This window comes from Capra hircus, chromosome 29, assembly GCF_001704415.2.
Source record: "Capra hircus breed San Clemente chromosome 29, ASM170441v1, whole genome shotgun sequence".
NCBI classification, from domain to species: domain Eukaryota; kingdom Metazoa; phylum Chordata; class Mammalia; order Artiodactyla; family Bovidae; genus Capra; species Capra hircus.
In genome coordinates, this window is record NC_030836.1 from 45,304,233 (window position 1) to 45,319,376 (window position 15,144).

Here is a 15,144-nt window from a genome sequence, read left to right on the forward strand (position 1 = left end):
GTACTGTTCTCCCAAAGACTGGGCCAATCAAGAACAGGAACAGAGCGCCCACCCACTGGGTGCCACCCGCTACCAAAACAAAAGACAAACCGACCTCAGCCCTGACACGTTCTTGGAGGAAGCAGAGTCAATAACTCACTGTCCTAACACTTTGCTTAGTGTCCAGAACCCAAGGTTAATTAGTCAGAGAGGGCTTTCTCTGGCTCCACGTGTCCAACTGACATGGCAAGTGGTGCCCAGTTAAGTTGGTGTGCTGAGCCTGCTAATGAAATGGGGGCGCGCCTGGCCCCTAAGTCAGGCAGAGGTCCACATCACAGGAGCCTCTGGGAGCCCACAAATTCAGTGAAAGCACAGTGGGGCAGGGAGCTTGCTCACTCCTCTAGGATCCAGATCCTGACCCACACAGGGACTTCTGTTTCCACCTCTTCTCCATCTTTCTCCAGAGCTGACAACAGGTAGCCTCGTGACTCCCCTCCGGCCCACCAAGGCAGGGTGAGAACCACTCCTAGACCCTGCCAATTATAGGCAGCTGGAGATCCTGGGAGATGAGGCCAGAATGACATTCCAGTGAAAGGCTCTGTCTGGGAACTGAAAAACGGTTTGTCATCTGTAAAGCGGGGATTAACAACACATACATTGCACAGTTGTTTGTTGGGGCTCAAAGGATCTGGTTATTATGAATAGCCACGTTCTATTCAACAGCAGCAGGAAAGGGATCCAGAGATAACCCTGGAGGCTAAGGAAGAGGCTGACAGGTGGCCTGGCAGGGAAGCAGGAAGAAGTGTTCCAGGAAGAGGGAGCGTTGTGACGGGGAGGCCGCCTGGCTTTACGAGTTCACAAGCCACGCATGGCTTAGTGTGGCTGGGACACCAGTTGCCACAACAAGCCTGGAGAGAAAGGCAGGCTCCCCACCCCTCACCTGCATCACAGACACAAAATCATCTTTCCTGCTGTTTTCAGTCTAAGCAGAACAGAACTTCCAGCACTGGAAACTGCGGCAACTAACTTCCTATGCAGCTGTGAAACACCACCAAGGCCACCAATTACTGCTTCTTCACGGCTGTTTTCTTTAACTTCGGAAACAGAAGCGGAGGAGGGGAGGAAGGGTCTGCCTCAGGTAAACTGATGGCAAAGTTACTCACTGCTGCTCTGGTTCATAAAGGTTGCTCGGATATGGAAACAACGCTGTTGCCCACAGGTGTGACAGACAGACTTCCCATCAAGGACTCTGCAGAGGAAAGACATTGGTCTGTACTCGGCTCTCTGGATGGGGAAATGTGGGCAACGAGAGGCAGATCCTGCTTCCGTCCCAAGCCTCTTGTCCCGTACCACCAGAGCAGCTGGGCCCGTCTATGGCTAATGGCCTCAGTCCTCTGTTCTCTACCAAATCCAGCCACAGAGGCGTTGCAAGTCTGCGACTTCTACAGAGCAAAAGCAAGCAGACAGACTGTCTTCCATTTATTCAAAGAGGAAGGTCGGGTCATGTACACACTGCTATTTTCAAAATGGGTAACAACAAGGACCTACTGGATAGCACAGGGAACTCTGCTTACTGTTATATGGCAGCTTGGATGGAAGGGAAGTTTGGGGGAGAATGGATACCTGCGAGTCCCTTTGCTGTTCACCTAAAACTACCACGATATAGTTAATTGGCTATATCCCAACACAGAACAAAAAGTTTAAAGTCTGGAAGAAAAAAAAAGAGAGAACTTACAAGGAATGCCCACCAGGTAACAGAAACAGTGCTACGTGCTATGGAGAAACCAAGATAGAAGGTGATGACCCTTGCACTTTAAGAATTCACCATGCGGAAAGTAGAGGCAAGACCTACACGTGGCAAACAAGCTTCCACCATTGGAGTTAATCACCACAGGATTACACCACAGGGCAAAAGATCCCAGGGGCTGTTTCCAGGCCTCTGAAAGCTCTCCATCACCGTCGGAAGGATTAGACAAACCCACCACTTTGAGATGTCAGTTCTAGGCCAATGAGCAAATGTTTCTGGATTGACCTAACCCAACACTAGAGCCTCACAATTTCCACGAAACCCGCATTCTCCTCCTCCTCCACTGCGCACGCCATCCAGCGCCACACCCTGACCTCTGGGAACTGTGCTGAGCTGCAGCTCCAGCACGTAATTCCCGCTTTGACTTAAAAGTTGACATGACCCTTCGAACCTTAGTTTCCTCATCTATAAAACGCAGAATGTTCTGAGTCACCTTATAAAGCTTCTCTGAGAGCTTAATGAGGTCATGGGTTTTTGAAATCCCTAGAGAGCCTGGCACATTAGAGATGCCCAGAAAAGTGATCCCAAGGGTCAGTCCTTGTAATATCAGAGTTAATCCTTCTCTCCTCTCATCACGTCCTGGGGCTCAAGATAAAAGAAGCAGTGACATGGAAACAAGCCTGGGAGCCAAGAACAGAGCATCAATCTCACACAAGATGATGACTGGAAGGAGCCGTGAGTGAGAAACACCCTGGTCCTCCCTCTGCTACCTTTAACAGTGTTGGGCTGAGAGTCACTTTGCATACCAGGCTTCAGTTTCTTCAACCAATTAGGCCAGGGATAGTAATAACCATGCCTCCTTCACAAAGGCAGTGTGGATTTTAAAAAATAATAAACCATAAAACCTTTACTGCAGTGCACTGTGCTATCCAGGTGCCAGGCTCTATGGAGACTCAGCCGAGCTGAGAGGAGAGCGTGGGGGTGAGGGGTAAACAAGATAAAGGCAAATCAGTACACAGCAAGACAAGTATCAGAAGAATAAAGTTCAGAGGAACAAATTTAATGAAAGAAATGCCGGCTGGTTTGCTGGAAACTAAAAAAGTATCATTGAATGGCTGTAGAGACCTAATCAAAAGGAAAAACTCCTCACGTTCATGGATCAGAGACTGAAGTGTTAAAATGGCAATACTCCCCCAGTTGATCTACAGTTTCAATGCCTGCCATCTCTATCAAAAACAGCAGCTGACTTTACTGGAAACTGACAAGATGATTGGAAAATCTACATGAGGGGACTTCCCTGGTGGCCCAGTGGTTAAGACTGCGCCTTCCAAAACAGGGAATGCAAGAGTCTGACCCCTGCTTGGGAAGCTAGGATCCCACATGCTGCTTGGCCAAAAAATAAAAGACGAAAACAATATTGTAACAAATTCAAATCAAGTCTTTAAAAAAATTGTCATTGTTCAGTTTCTAAGTCATGTCTGACTCTTTGTGACCCCACAGACTGCAGCATGCCAGGCTTCCCTATCCTTCACTATCTCCCTGAGTTTGCTCAAACTCATGTCCATTGAGTCAGTGATGCCATCCAACCATCTCATCCTCTGTTGCCCCCTTCTCCTGCCCTCGATTTTTCCCAACATCAGGGTCTTTTCCAATGAGTCAGCTCTTCACATCAGGTGGCCAAAATACTGGAGCTTCAGCTTCAGCATTAGTCCTTCCAATGAATATTTAGAGTTGATTTCCTTTAGGATTGACTGGTTTGTTCTCCTTGCAGTCCAAGGAACTCTCAAGAGTCTTCTCCAACACCACAGTTCAAAAGCATCAATTCTTTGGTGCTCAGCCTTCTTTATTGTCCAACTCTCACATCCATACATGACTACTGGAAAAACCAAAGGACTATACAGACCTTCGTCAGCAAAGTAATGTCTCTACTTTTTAATACATTGTCTGGGTTTGTCATAGCTTTTCTTCCAAGGAGCAAGTAAGTGTCTTTTAATTTCACGGATGAAGTCACCACCTGCAGTGATTTTGGAGCCCAAGAAAATAAAATTTGCCACTGTTTCCACTTTTCCCCCATCTTTTTGCCATGAAGTGATGGGACTGGATGCCATGATCTTAGTTTTTTGAATGCTGAGTTTTAAGCCAGCTTTTTCACTCTCCTTTCACCCTCATCAAGAGTCTCTTTAGCTCCTCCTCTGCTTGATGCCATTAAAGAGGTATCATCTGCATTTCTGAGGTTAATATTTCTCCCAGCAACCTTGATTCCAGCTTGTGATTCATCCAGCCCGGCATTTTGCATGATATATTCTATATAGAAGTTAACTAAGCAGGGAGACAATATAGAGATTGGATGTACTCTGTTCCCAATTTGGAACCAGCCCATTCCATGTCTGGTTCTAACTGTTGCTTCTTGACCTGCATATAGGTTTCTCAGGAGACAGATAAGGAGGTCTAGTATCCCCACCTCTTTAAGAATTTTCCAGTTTGTTGTGATCCACACTGTTGAATGCTTTAGCATAGTCAATGAAATAGAAGTAGACGTTTTCCTGTGATTCCCTTGCTTTTTCTATGATCCAGCAGATGTTGGCAATTTGATCTCTGGCTCCTCTGCTCTTCCTAAATTCAGCTTGAACATCTGGTAGTTCTCAGTTCATGTACTGTTGATGCCTAACTTGAAGGATTTTGAATATTACCTTCCTATCATGTGAAATGAGCACAACTGTATGGTAGTTTGAACATTCTTTGGCATTGCCTTTCTTTGCGATTGGGATGAAAATGGACCTTTCCTCGTCCTGTGGCCATTACTGAGTTTTCCAAATTTGCTGGCATATTGTGTGCAGCACTTTCACGGCATCATCTTTTAAGATTTTAAATAGCTCAAATGGTCCACATAAAAAAACTCTAAAAAAATAAAATCCACATTTAAAATGCAAAGGAACTAGAACAGCAAAAATAATACTAATAATAATGAAAAAGCACACAATTGAAGGACTCATACTTGCCAATTTCAAAACCCACTACAAGGTTACAGTAATCGAAAACAGTATGGAACTGGGATATGGACAGACAGAGCTCAGTGGAAGGGAAATGAGGATCCAGAAAGCTCTCACATCTACAGTCAACTGATCTTCAACAGGGCATCAAGACAATTCAGCAAATGGCGCTGGAAAACACCTAGATATACAGATGCGAAAGAATGAAGCTGCACCCCTATCTCACACCATCTGCAGAAACTCACACAAAATGAATCAAAGACTTAAATTTAAGGTCTAAAACTGTAAAAATCTTAGAAAAAAATATAAATCCTTGTGGCTTTGGATTAAGCAATGGTTTCTTAGCTATGACAGCAAAAGCACAAGCAATCAAAAAAAAAAAAGATAAATTGGCTTTGTCAAAATGAAACTTTTGTGCTTTCAACGACCCCAGCAAGAAAGTGAAAAAGACAAACCACAGAATGGGAGAATAGTTTTATAAATCACATAATCTGATAAGGGTCTAATATCCAGGACATATAAAGAACTCTCATAACTCAAAACAAAAACAACACAACTAAAAACAGGCAACAGATTTGAATATACATTTCTCCAAAGAAGACATACAAATGGGCGGTAAGCATAAGAAAAGATGCTTAATATAATTAGTCTTAAGAAAATGCAAATGGGAGTAATTTCCTTTTTTAGGAAGTAATATTTTCATATTTTAGAACTAACATCAAAAAAAGATGTCCTTTTTATAAAAAGGGAACTGGAATGCAGAAGCAGGAAGGCCAGACATACCTGGAGTAACAGGCAAGTTTGGCCCTGGAGTACAAAATGAAGCAGAGCAAAGGCTAGCAGAATTTCTGCCAAGAGAACACACTAGTCGTAGCAAAACCCTCTTCCAACAACACAAAAGATGACTCTACACATGGATATCACCAGATAGTCAATACTGGTGAAATCAGACTGAAATCATACTGATTATATTCTTTGCAATACAGTCAGCAAAAACAAGATTGGGAGCTGACTGTGGCTCAGGTCATGAACTCGTTATTGCAAAATTCAGACTTAAATTGAAGAAAGTAGGGAAAACCACTAGCCCATTCAGGTATGACCTAAATCAAATCCCTTATGATTATACAGTGGAAGTGACAAATAGGTTCAAGGGATTAGATAGAGTGCCTGAAGAACTATGGACAGAGGTTCCTAACATTATACAGGAGGTGGTAATCAAAACCATTCCAAAGAAAAACAAATGCAAAAAGGCAAAATGGTTGTCTGAGGAGGCCTTACAAATAGCTGAGAAAAGAAGAGAAGCAAAAGGCAAAGGAGAAAAGGGAAGACATATCCATCTGAATACAGAGTTCAAAGAATAACAAAGATAGATAAGAAAGCCTTCCTAAGTGAACAATCCAAAGAAATAGAGGAAAACAATAGAACGGGAAAGACTAGACATCTCTTCATGAAAATTAGAGATACCATGGAACATTTAATGCAAAGATGGGCACAATAAAGGACAGAAACGGTATGGACCTAACAGATGCAGAAGAGATTAAGAAAAAGTGGCAAGAACTCACAGAAGAACTATACAGAAAAGATCTTCATGACCCAGATAACCACGACGGTGTGATTACTCACCTAGAGCCAGACATCTTGGAGTACGAAGTCAAGTGGGTTTCAGGAAGCATCACTACAAACAAAGCTAGTGGAGGTGATGGAATTCCAGCTGAGTTATGTCAAATTGTAAAAGATGATGCTGTGAAGGTGCTGCACTCAACAAGCCTGCAAATTTGGAAAACTCAGCAGTGGCCAACGACTGGAAAAGGCCAGTTTTCATTCCAATCCCAAAGAAAAGCAATGCCAAAGAATGCTCAAACTATGGTACAACTGCACTCATTTCACATACTAGCAAGGTAATGCTCAAAATTCTCCAAGCTAGGCTTCAACAGAAAGTGAACTGAGAACTCCCAGGTGTTCAAGCTGGATTTAGAAAAGGCAGAGGAACCAGAGATCCAATTGCCAACATCCGCTGGATCATAGAAAAAGCAAGAGAATTCCAAAAAAACATCTACTTCTGCTTCACTGACTATGCTAATGAGCCAACTCATTAGAAATGACCCTAATGCTGGGAACGATTGAAGTCAGGAGAAAGGGAGGACAGAGGATGAGATGGTTGGATGGCTTCACTGACTCAATGGACGTGAGTTTGAGCGAGCTCTGGGAGATGGTGAAGGACAGGAAGCCTGGCGTGCTGCAGTCCACGGGGCCGCAAAGAGTTGGACATTACTGAGCGACTGAACAACAACAGCAGCAATATTTTCATAGCTTTTTCAGACAACTGTGGATACCACTGTTTGGTACTGTATCAAAACTTGCCAAATACTAAATTATAGTGTGAAATATGGAACCCTATGAACTTTACTGTTATGTTAAAATCCATTGGCCTTTCTTAAATTCCAAGTGGGCCTCTTTCCAACATAATTTTGTAACTTCATATCCTGGTCATTTGGAAAATATCAGTTTACTGAATTATGCTGATCGTCAAGATGTTGACACACTTTATAATAAAATGCCAAGATGTCATAGGTGCCATATCACCAATCTCATCAGAAAACTTTTAAGTATTGAGCAGCTGTCAAGCTCAAGAGGATGGATATAAGCTTTCCAAAGTTCTAATTTTGGCTTGAAAGCTCTAATTTTACCATTAGCAACAAATACTGGTAGTTGTTTTCTTTGAAGCAACAGACTCACTACATTCATTTTCAAGAGAAAGTCTGTCAGGTACCCAAGTCTGAATAACCATGGCTACTAGTTATTTGCAAGTAAAAATAGCATCTCCTGGAAAAAGGGTTTTTTGAGTTCAGCTTGTAACTCAAAAACCCCAGAAGTGCTTTCCCTTGAGCCAGCCAATACAGTCCATTTACTTCCCATCTCAACACACAGAATGTCAAAGACCTGCACACAAGCACACAGAGTTATCACGACCAGCCTTAACTGAAGCTGGCTTTTTTTTGGCCATGCCACCTTGCATGTGGGATCTTAGTTCTCTGACCAGTGATCAAACCCGCGCCTCTGCATTGAAAATGCAAAGCTTTAACCACTGGATTGCCAGGGAAGTTCCGTAAACTGGCTCTTTTGAACTGCAAATATGTGGAGGTAAAGAGATCCACCCCAATTCCTCTCAAGCCACCAGCCATTTGCCCACCATTTCTTATACACCATTGGTGCAAACGTGAACACAGTGAAAAAGGCAAGTAATTTCCTAGTATTATATGAAAATCTGACTTAGGGGCCCCTCTGAGGACCTGCAGGGACCCAGGGACCCCACCTGAGGAACTAGGTTTAGGAGGCCACTCCCTGTGGACTGAGAGAAGGAAAAACAACTTTAAAATCAAGCAAACAGGATTCTTCACTTTGTGACAGGGGAGGCAGTGGAGGTGAGCGCAGTGCTGTGATTCCCGCACTGGGTCAGGGCAGGTGGGCTGACCCCAGCACCCTATATTTAACAGGCTTAAAGGGCCAAAGCGTTTCAGCTGAGCAGATCACTTCCTGTGGTTTCAAAGTCTTATAGACAAACTCTCTGCTTGTTTTCTCTAGGCCCCACACCACTTTTCCATTCCTTTGCCCTTGACACAAAAGAGGCCCCTTCAGTCTCAAGATTGTTCTCCAGCTCAGCACTAGACTGGGTGAAGCAGGATGCGTGCGGCTGGGGAAGGATGGCAGGAGGCAAAGAAGAAAGCCAAGAGGGCAGCAAGTGCATCACCATGACTGCCCAGCTGCCCTCAGTCCCAGTTCACCTGGCAGGGGGCCTTTCTACCAGTTCTCTGCATTCCCACCCAGCCCCTTCCTCCAGTCAGAGCTAGCCTAGATTCCTACCAACCAGCCCCTTAGGTCAATGCGAACAGAAGGGTTTTCTCCCTTTTCCTTTCTGCAAACTAAGGTCTCTTGGTAGGAAAGGGCCCCCTCTCAGCACCTTAGCTATCAGCTCCCACCCAGCAGCGACCAACACAAGATTCCATGTTGGCTCAAAGCCTTATCCTCCCAGGATCCCAGTAAAACAATGTGAAGTCAGGGTGGGAACGGATTTCTCATTTGTGACTAGACTGTTACAACTGCAGTTGGCCTGGGAGCTGAAAGAAGAAACAGAGCGCCATTCAGGCCTGAGGGACAAACAATAGGCCTTTATCCTATTTTCCAGTCCAGGCCGAGGGCAGCTAGGCAGAGCTGGAAGCCCTGAGGGGAAGCCTCTGGACAGAGCTTCCCTAGGATATGTGCAGTCCCAGGCAAATACTTGGAGGGGGCAGGGGAAATCCCCACACCTAAGAAAAAACTTGAGTCACTCAAAAGGAGTATGTCAACACCATTTTGGCCACGCAACCTAACACAATCCTACATACGAAATACTGTGGTCAGCAGTGGAAGCTGCCCTCCTAGAATAGAGACTGGACTTCAGGCCCAGGGACAACCCCACAAGACATCTGGTTGTCCCTGCACAGGGCAGAGGGTTGAGAGCACCCCAGAGGGACTGATGTGGATCCCAGTCTGGGTTCGGAATGTTACCTCATGGAGAACAATTCCTCGAGAGGCACTGGGCCAAGTACTAAGGATTCCATGACAAATATCCCAAAGTCTCTGCTAAAGGGCTAGAGAAGGCCATCAGGTGGAATGGCCCCTTGCTCCTCGCTAGAGTCACAGCAGGGAGCCAGAAAGACACCCTGATCTCCTGTCCTCAGGGAGACAGACAGAAGGCGAGCTCCTGTGTAACTGCAGCCTTGATGTAAGGAGAGTACCTTCACACGATACCATGGCAGGATACTGTGAGCTGGTTAGGAGCAGTACCACCCGGGATCCTAGGGTGCGCGGGAAGGTAAGGGGCTCACCTGGAAGACAGATCCGAAATCAGGCCAGAGAAGGGGCGTGGCTCCAGCCAAGGAGGGCGTGGCTGCCATAGCTCCTCCCACCCCCACTCCGGTTCACTGAGAGTTTGAGCCATGAAACCTCCCCACATTTCCCTGCGTTCTGTGAAGATCCGCAGGTAGTCGCTGCCTGCTGGGAAGCAGATAACAGCACCGCAGGGGAGGCTTCTCCTGGCCCTCTTGGGTGAAGGTGCTCTCCTTACATCCAGGCTGCAGTTACACAGCAGCTGGCCTTCTGTCTCCCTGAGGACAGGAGATCAGGGTCGTCTTTCTGGTTCCCTGCTGTGACTCCAGCAAGTACCAAGGGGCCAAGAAGAGGGTGAGCAATGGTTGGGTAGCAAGTTCAAGTGTCTCTCAGCTATACAGTGGCCCCTGCAGCTGGCGCTAGCTGCTGACAACTCAGGGCCCAGCGCAGGGGTCCTCCCCTCCATGGGGGCTGGTGGGAAAGGGGCAGTAGACCTCAGCTGGCCTCGTGGGGAACAGTTCTTTGAGAGGCACCGGCTAGGTTCTGAGGCTTTCTGTGACAAATATACTGACAGAGTCTCGTGCTAAAGCAGTAGAGTGAGTGATCAGGTGGGATTTCCTGACCTTGAGGAGCGAGCACAGGGGAGGGGGAAGGATGGTTCCAGTCCACCGAGACCCCAGATTCAGCTCACTCTCCTTTCTCAGCCCTTGCCTAGGCACCAGCTATTGCTTCATCTTTCAGCATTTCAAGCTAAGTGCTAACTACCCTTCCTCCCCATAGCAGCTCAGCCACTCCCAGATGCTCTCATACCAGCAGCCATCCACCTCTGCTCCAGTCGCTCCTGCTCCTCATCCCCTAAACTAACACAGCAACCAGCACTGCTTTTAGCCACCAATAGATTCTGCTAGAACTCCCTCTACTGCCGGTGGGACAGGCTAAAACCAATGAGCTTTCTGAGGGGCCCAGACCGCCTCCTTTGCTCTCCCGGCAGCCCCCAGATTTCTGTGCATAGGCCCCGGATTTCCAGGGAAGGCACCCAGATCTCATTCACTGAATCCTTCCTGAGTGCCCCCACCATCCCAGCCAGCCCACTCTTTCCCTGGCAGTGGGCAGGCCAGGTTCATGGCTATAGATGGAACACTTGTTCTGCTGGTTGCCAAGCACATTTATTCACGCACTCTGTGCTCCAAAGACAGTTAAGTGGAGCCTGATACCCCAACTGATGTGGCTGTTCAGGGGCAGCAAGTAGCTCCCTACACAGCCAGGCCTGAGACCATGGCTTACTAATCTTGGCATCCCAAGCCCAGTTCAGTTCAATTCAGTTGCTCAGTTGTGTCCGACTCTTTGCGACCCCATGAATTGCAGCATGCCAGGCCTCCCTGTCCATCACCATCTCCCGGAGTTCACTCAGACTCACGTTCGAGTCGGTGATGCCATCCAGCCGTCTTATCCTCGGTCGTCCCCTTCTTCTACTGCCCCCAATCCCTTCCAGCATCAAAGTCTTTTCCAATGAGTCAACTCTTTGCATGAGGTGGCCAAAGTACTGGAGTTTCAGCTTTAGCATCATTCCTTCCAAAGAAATCCCAGGGTTGATCTCCTTCAGAATGGACTGGTTGGATCTCCTTGTTAGTCCAAGGGACTCTCAAGAGTCTCCTCCAACACCACAGTTCAAAAGCATCAATTCTTCGGCGCTCAGCCTTCTTCACAGTCCAACTCTCACATCCATACATGACTACTGGAAAAACCATAGCCTTGACTAGACGGAGCTTAGTCACAAAGTAATGTCTCTGCTTCTGAATATGCTATCTAGGTTGGTCATAACTTTTCTTCCAAGGAGTAAGCGTCTTTTAGTTTCATGGCTGCAATCACCATCTGCAGTGATTTTGGAGCCCCCAAAAATAAAGTCTGACACTGTTTCCACTGTTTCTCCATCTATTTCCCATGGAGTGATGGGACCAGATGCCATGATCTTCATTTTCTGAATGTTGAGCTTTAAGCCAACTTTTTCACTCTCCACTTTCACTTTCATCAAGAGGCTTTTTAGTTCCTCTTCACTTTCTGCCATAAGGGTGGTGTCATCTGCATATCTGAGGTTATTGATATTTCTCCCGGCAATCTTGATTCCAGCTTGTGTTTCTTCCAGTCCAGCGTTTCTCATGATGTACTCTGCATATAAGTTAAATAAGCAGGGGGACAATATACAGCCTTGACGTACTCCTTTTCCTTTTTGGAACCAGTCTGTTGTTCCATGTCCAGTTCTAACTGTTGCTTCCTGACCTGCATACAGATTTCTCAAGAGGCAGGTCAGGTGGTCTGGTATTCCCATCTCTTTTAGAATTTTCCACAGTTTATTGTGATCCACACAGTCAAAGGCTTTGGCATAGTCAATAAAGCAGAAATAGATGTTTTTCTGGAACTCTCTTGCTTTTTCCCTGATCCAGCAGATGTTGGCAATTTGATCTCTGGTTCCTCTGCCTTTTCTAAAACCAGTTTGAACATCAGGAAGTTCACGGTTCATGTATTGCTGAAGTCTGGCTTGGAGAATTTTGAGCATTACTTTACTAGCGTGTGAGATGAGTGCAATTGTGCAGTAGTTTGAGCATTCTTTGGCATTGCCTTTCTTTGGGATTGGAATGAAAACTGACCTTTTCCAGTCCTGTGGCCACTGCTGAGTTTTCCAAATTTGCTGGCATATTGAGTGCAGCACTTTCACAGCATCATCTTTCAGATTTGAAATAGCTCAACTGGAATTCTATCACCTCCACTAGCTTTGTTCATAGTGATGCTTTCTAAGGTCCACTTGACTTCACATTCCAGGATGTCTGGCTCTAGATTAGTGATCACATCATCATGATTATCTGGGTTGTGAAGATCTTTTTTGTACAGTTCTTCTGTGTATTCTTGCCACCTCGTCTTAATAATATCTTCTGCTTCTGTTAGGTCCATACCATTTTTGTCCTTTATCGAGCCCATCTTTGCATGAAATGTTCCCTTGGTATCTCTAATTTTCTTGACGAGATCTCTAGTCTTTCCCATTCTGTTGTTTTCCTCTATTTCTTTGCATTGATCGCTGAGGAAGGTTTTCTTATCTCTCCTTGCTATTCTTTGGAACTCTGCATTAAGATGCTTATATCTTTCCTTTTCTCCTTGTCTTTTCACTTCTCTTCTTTTCACAGCTATTTGTAAGGCTTCCCCAGACAGCCATTTTGCTTTTTTGCATTTCTTTTCCATGGGGATGGTCTTGATCCCTGTCTCCTGTACAATGTCATGAACCCCATTCCATAGTTCATCAGGCACTCTATCGATCAGATCTAGGCCCTTAAATCTATTTCTCACTTCCACTGTATAATCATAAGGGATTTGATTTAGGTCATACCTGAATGGTCTAGTGATTTTCCCTGCTTTCTTCAATTTAAGTCTAAATTTGGTAATAAGGAGTTCACGGTCTGAGCCACAGTCAGCTCCTGGTCTTGTTTTTGTTGACTGTATAGAGCTTCTCCATCTTTTGCTGCAGAGAATATAATCAATCTGATTTCGGTGTTGACCGTCTGGTGATGTCCATGTGTAGAGTCTTCTCTTGTGTTGTTGGAAGAGGGTGTTTGCTATGACCAGTGCATTATCTTGGCAAAACTCTATTAGTCTTTGCCCTGCTTCACTCCATATTCCAAGGCCAAATTTGCCTATTACTCCAGGTGTTTCTTGACTTCCTACTTTTGCATTCCAGTCCCCTATAATGAAAAGGACATCCCAAGCCCAGCAGAGCAGAAACCCGGGCAGGCACTGGCTAAATGTTTAGAGAACAAATAAACCCTGGAGGAAGAGAAGCACTGCCCTCCACAGGGTGGCAGAGCACCAGGGCCCCAGGCCCAGCTCTTTGTGACCTTGGGCAACCCGTCTGCAAGATGAGCTCCCTGACCCCTTGAGGAGTGTAATGTCCGCTGCTTACAGTAAAGGCCAACTCAAACCAGTGTAGATTTCCAGAGAAGGCCCCTCCCCCTTTCCTACCTGGGATAAGGAGTTCCAGGATGTGGAAAATTGATAAGCCAAGAAAAGCGGTCAGGTCTGAAATTCCAGAAGTAAGCTCCAAGGAAAACAGGAACCAGGCCTGCAGGGGCTGATCCCATTTTCTAGCGGTTGCTGTGTCTGTCGCTTTGTGCATTGTTCTCGGGCTTTGTCTGGTGTGTCTGTGTTTTGCCTAAGCTAGACCTAAGCTTCAGAGTAATCTAACACCTACATTAATGCATGTCAACTGCTCTGAAATAAGGAAGTTGCTGACAAAGGGAAAGGGTCCGGAAAGCTGTTGGCATTCTGTATAACCAGGGAAAGATGATTTTTTGGCCGGAACTTGGGTGACCTGGGGCACCTCAGCCCCCACCCTTACCCCCGCCTCAGCCTTCCAGGCAACAGCAGTACTCACAGCCCAGGGTGGGCAGTGGGGAAGGTTGGTGGAAGGGCTGCCTAGAGCCTGGGACTGTCTGAGGACCTCCTGTCACAGGGAGAGGAGAAACTGGAATCCTGGCATCTCTCCCCTAAGTTAGCACGTGTTCCTGTCCACCTTTGAGTGCCCAGCCTCCTCTGAAAAATCTTGAGTCAAAATGTCCCAGTCTCTAAAGCCTATGAGCTCTCTAGGTGGTAAGGAAAACAGCAAGTAAAATCTTCTTTTCTCCTCCTGAGTACTTCTCCATTAAAGGAAAATTCTCGTGAAGGCAATCAGAACTCCTGTCTCCACCTGCAGCTCCTGCAGAAAGGAGGTAAATAAACCAGGCCTGAGTCTACAAAAGCCTGCTCTGCTGTTAATACTTCTAAGTCTCTTTTGGGGATGGAGAGATGTGATGGGTGAGAAGATGAGAGGCAAAATAACAAGTAAATAAGAGTCTGAATAAAAGCCCTCCCGGCCCCCTAAACCTCCACGTGTTCTGCTCACCCTGGCCTCAGAGCAGAGCCCCCGCCACGTGGAGAGCACCCAGGACAAGAGGAGAGCAACACTCGGGACTTCTTCCTGAAGCTCTCCGGTCCAGAAGTGCCTCTGAGTTCAGAGAGGAGCGAGGCCGAGCTCCGCAAGCCTCCAGCACCCACATGGGCCTCCAGCACCCACAGAAACCAGAGAGCTTCAGGAGAGTCCCTGGGAAAGACTCAGACAATGCTGGCATCATGGGTCCAAGTGGACTGTTTCAAGCCACCATGTAAAATAAATGAATGGCGGGACTTCCCCGGTGGTCCAGTGGTTAAGACTCTGAGCTCCCAATGCAGGGGCCTGGGTTCTCTTCCTGGTTGGCACACTAGATCCCACATGTGCAATGAATATCCTGTGTGCCCCAGCTAACACGGAGCACAGCCAAAACAAAAACAAAACTGCTAACCCTTCAACAGATAAATACATGGAGACTCGTTTCCTATTTTCAGACTCCCCCTTCACGAGCATCTTTGCAGAACCCTGGATGAGTCAGGGACTCTCCAGAGACCTCTAAGAGCTGGACAAGGTGGGAAGGAAGGAGGAGCCATTGCCTGGGGGGAGGAGCGAGGGGCGGGGGACACGGTAACGACAACAGCCCAACGGGCTCC

General features: G+C 46.4%; 1 protein-coding gene across 7 annotated transcripts in view; it reads right to left on the minus strand.

Annotated features, from left to right (window-relative positions):
- Positions 1 to 15,144, minus strand: part of PC (pyruvate carboxylase) — a 101,600-nt gene that overhangs the window by 54,364 nt on the left and 32,092 nt on the right. The window contains exon 3 of one of the 7 annotated variants that reach the window (XM_018043139.1): positions 1,143 to 1,228. The exons of the other annotated variants lie outside the window; for them this stretch is intronic. The gene's annotated coding sequence lies outside the window, so the exon portion shown is untranslated. The remainder of the gene's footprint in view (positions 1 to 1,142; positions 1,229 to 15,144) is intronic. 7 annotated transcript variants of the gene reach the window in all.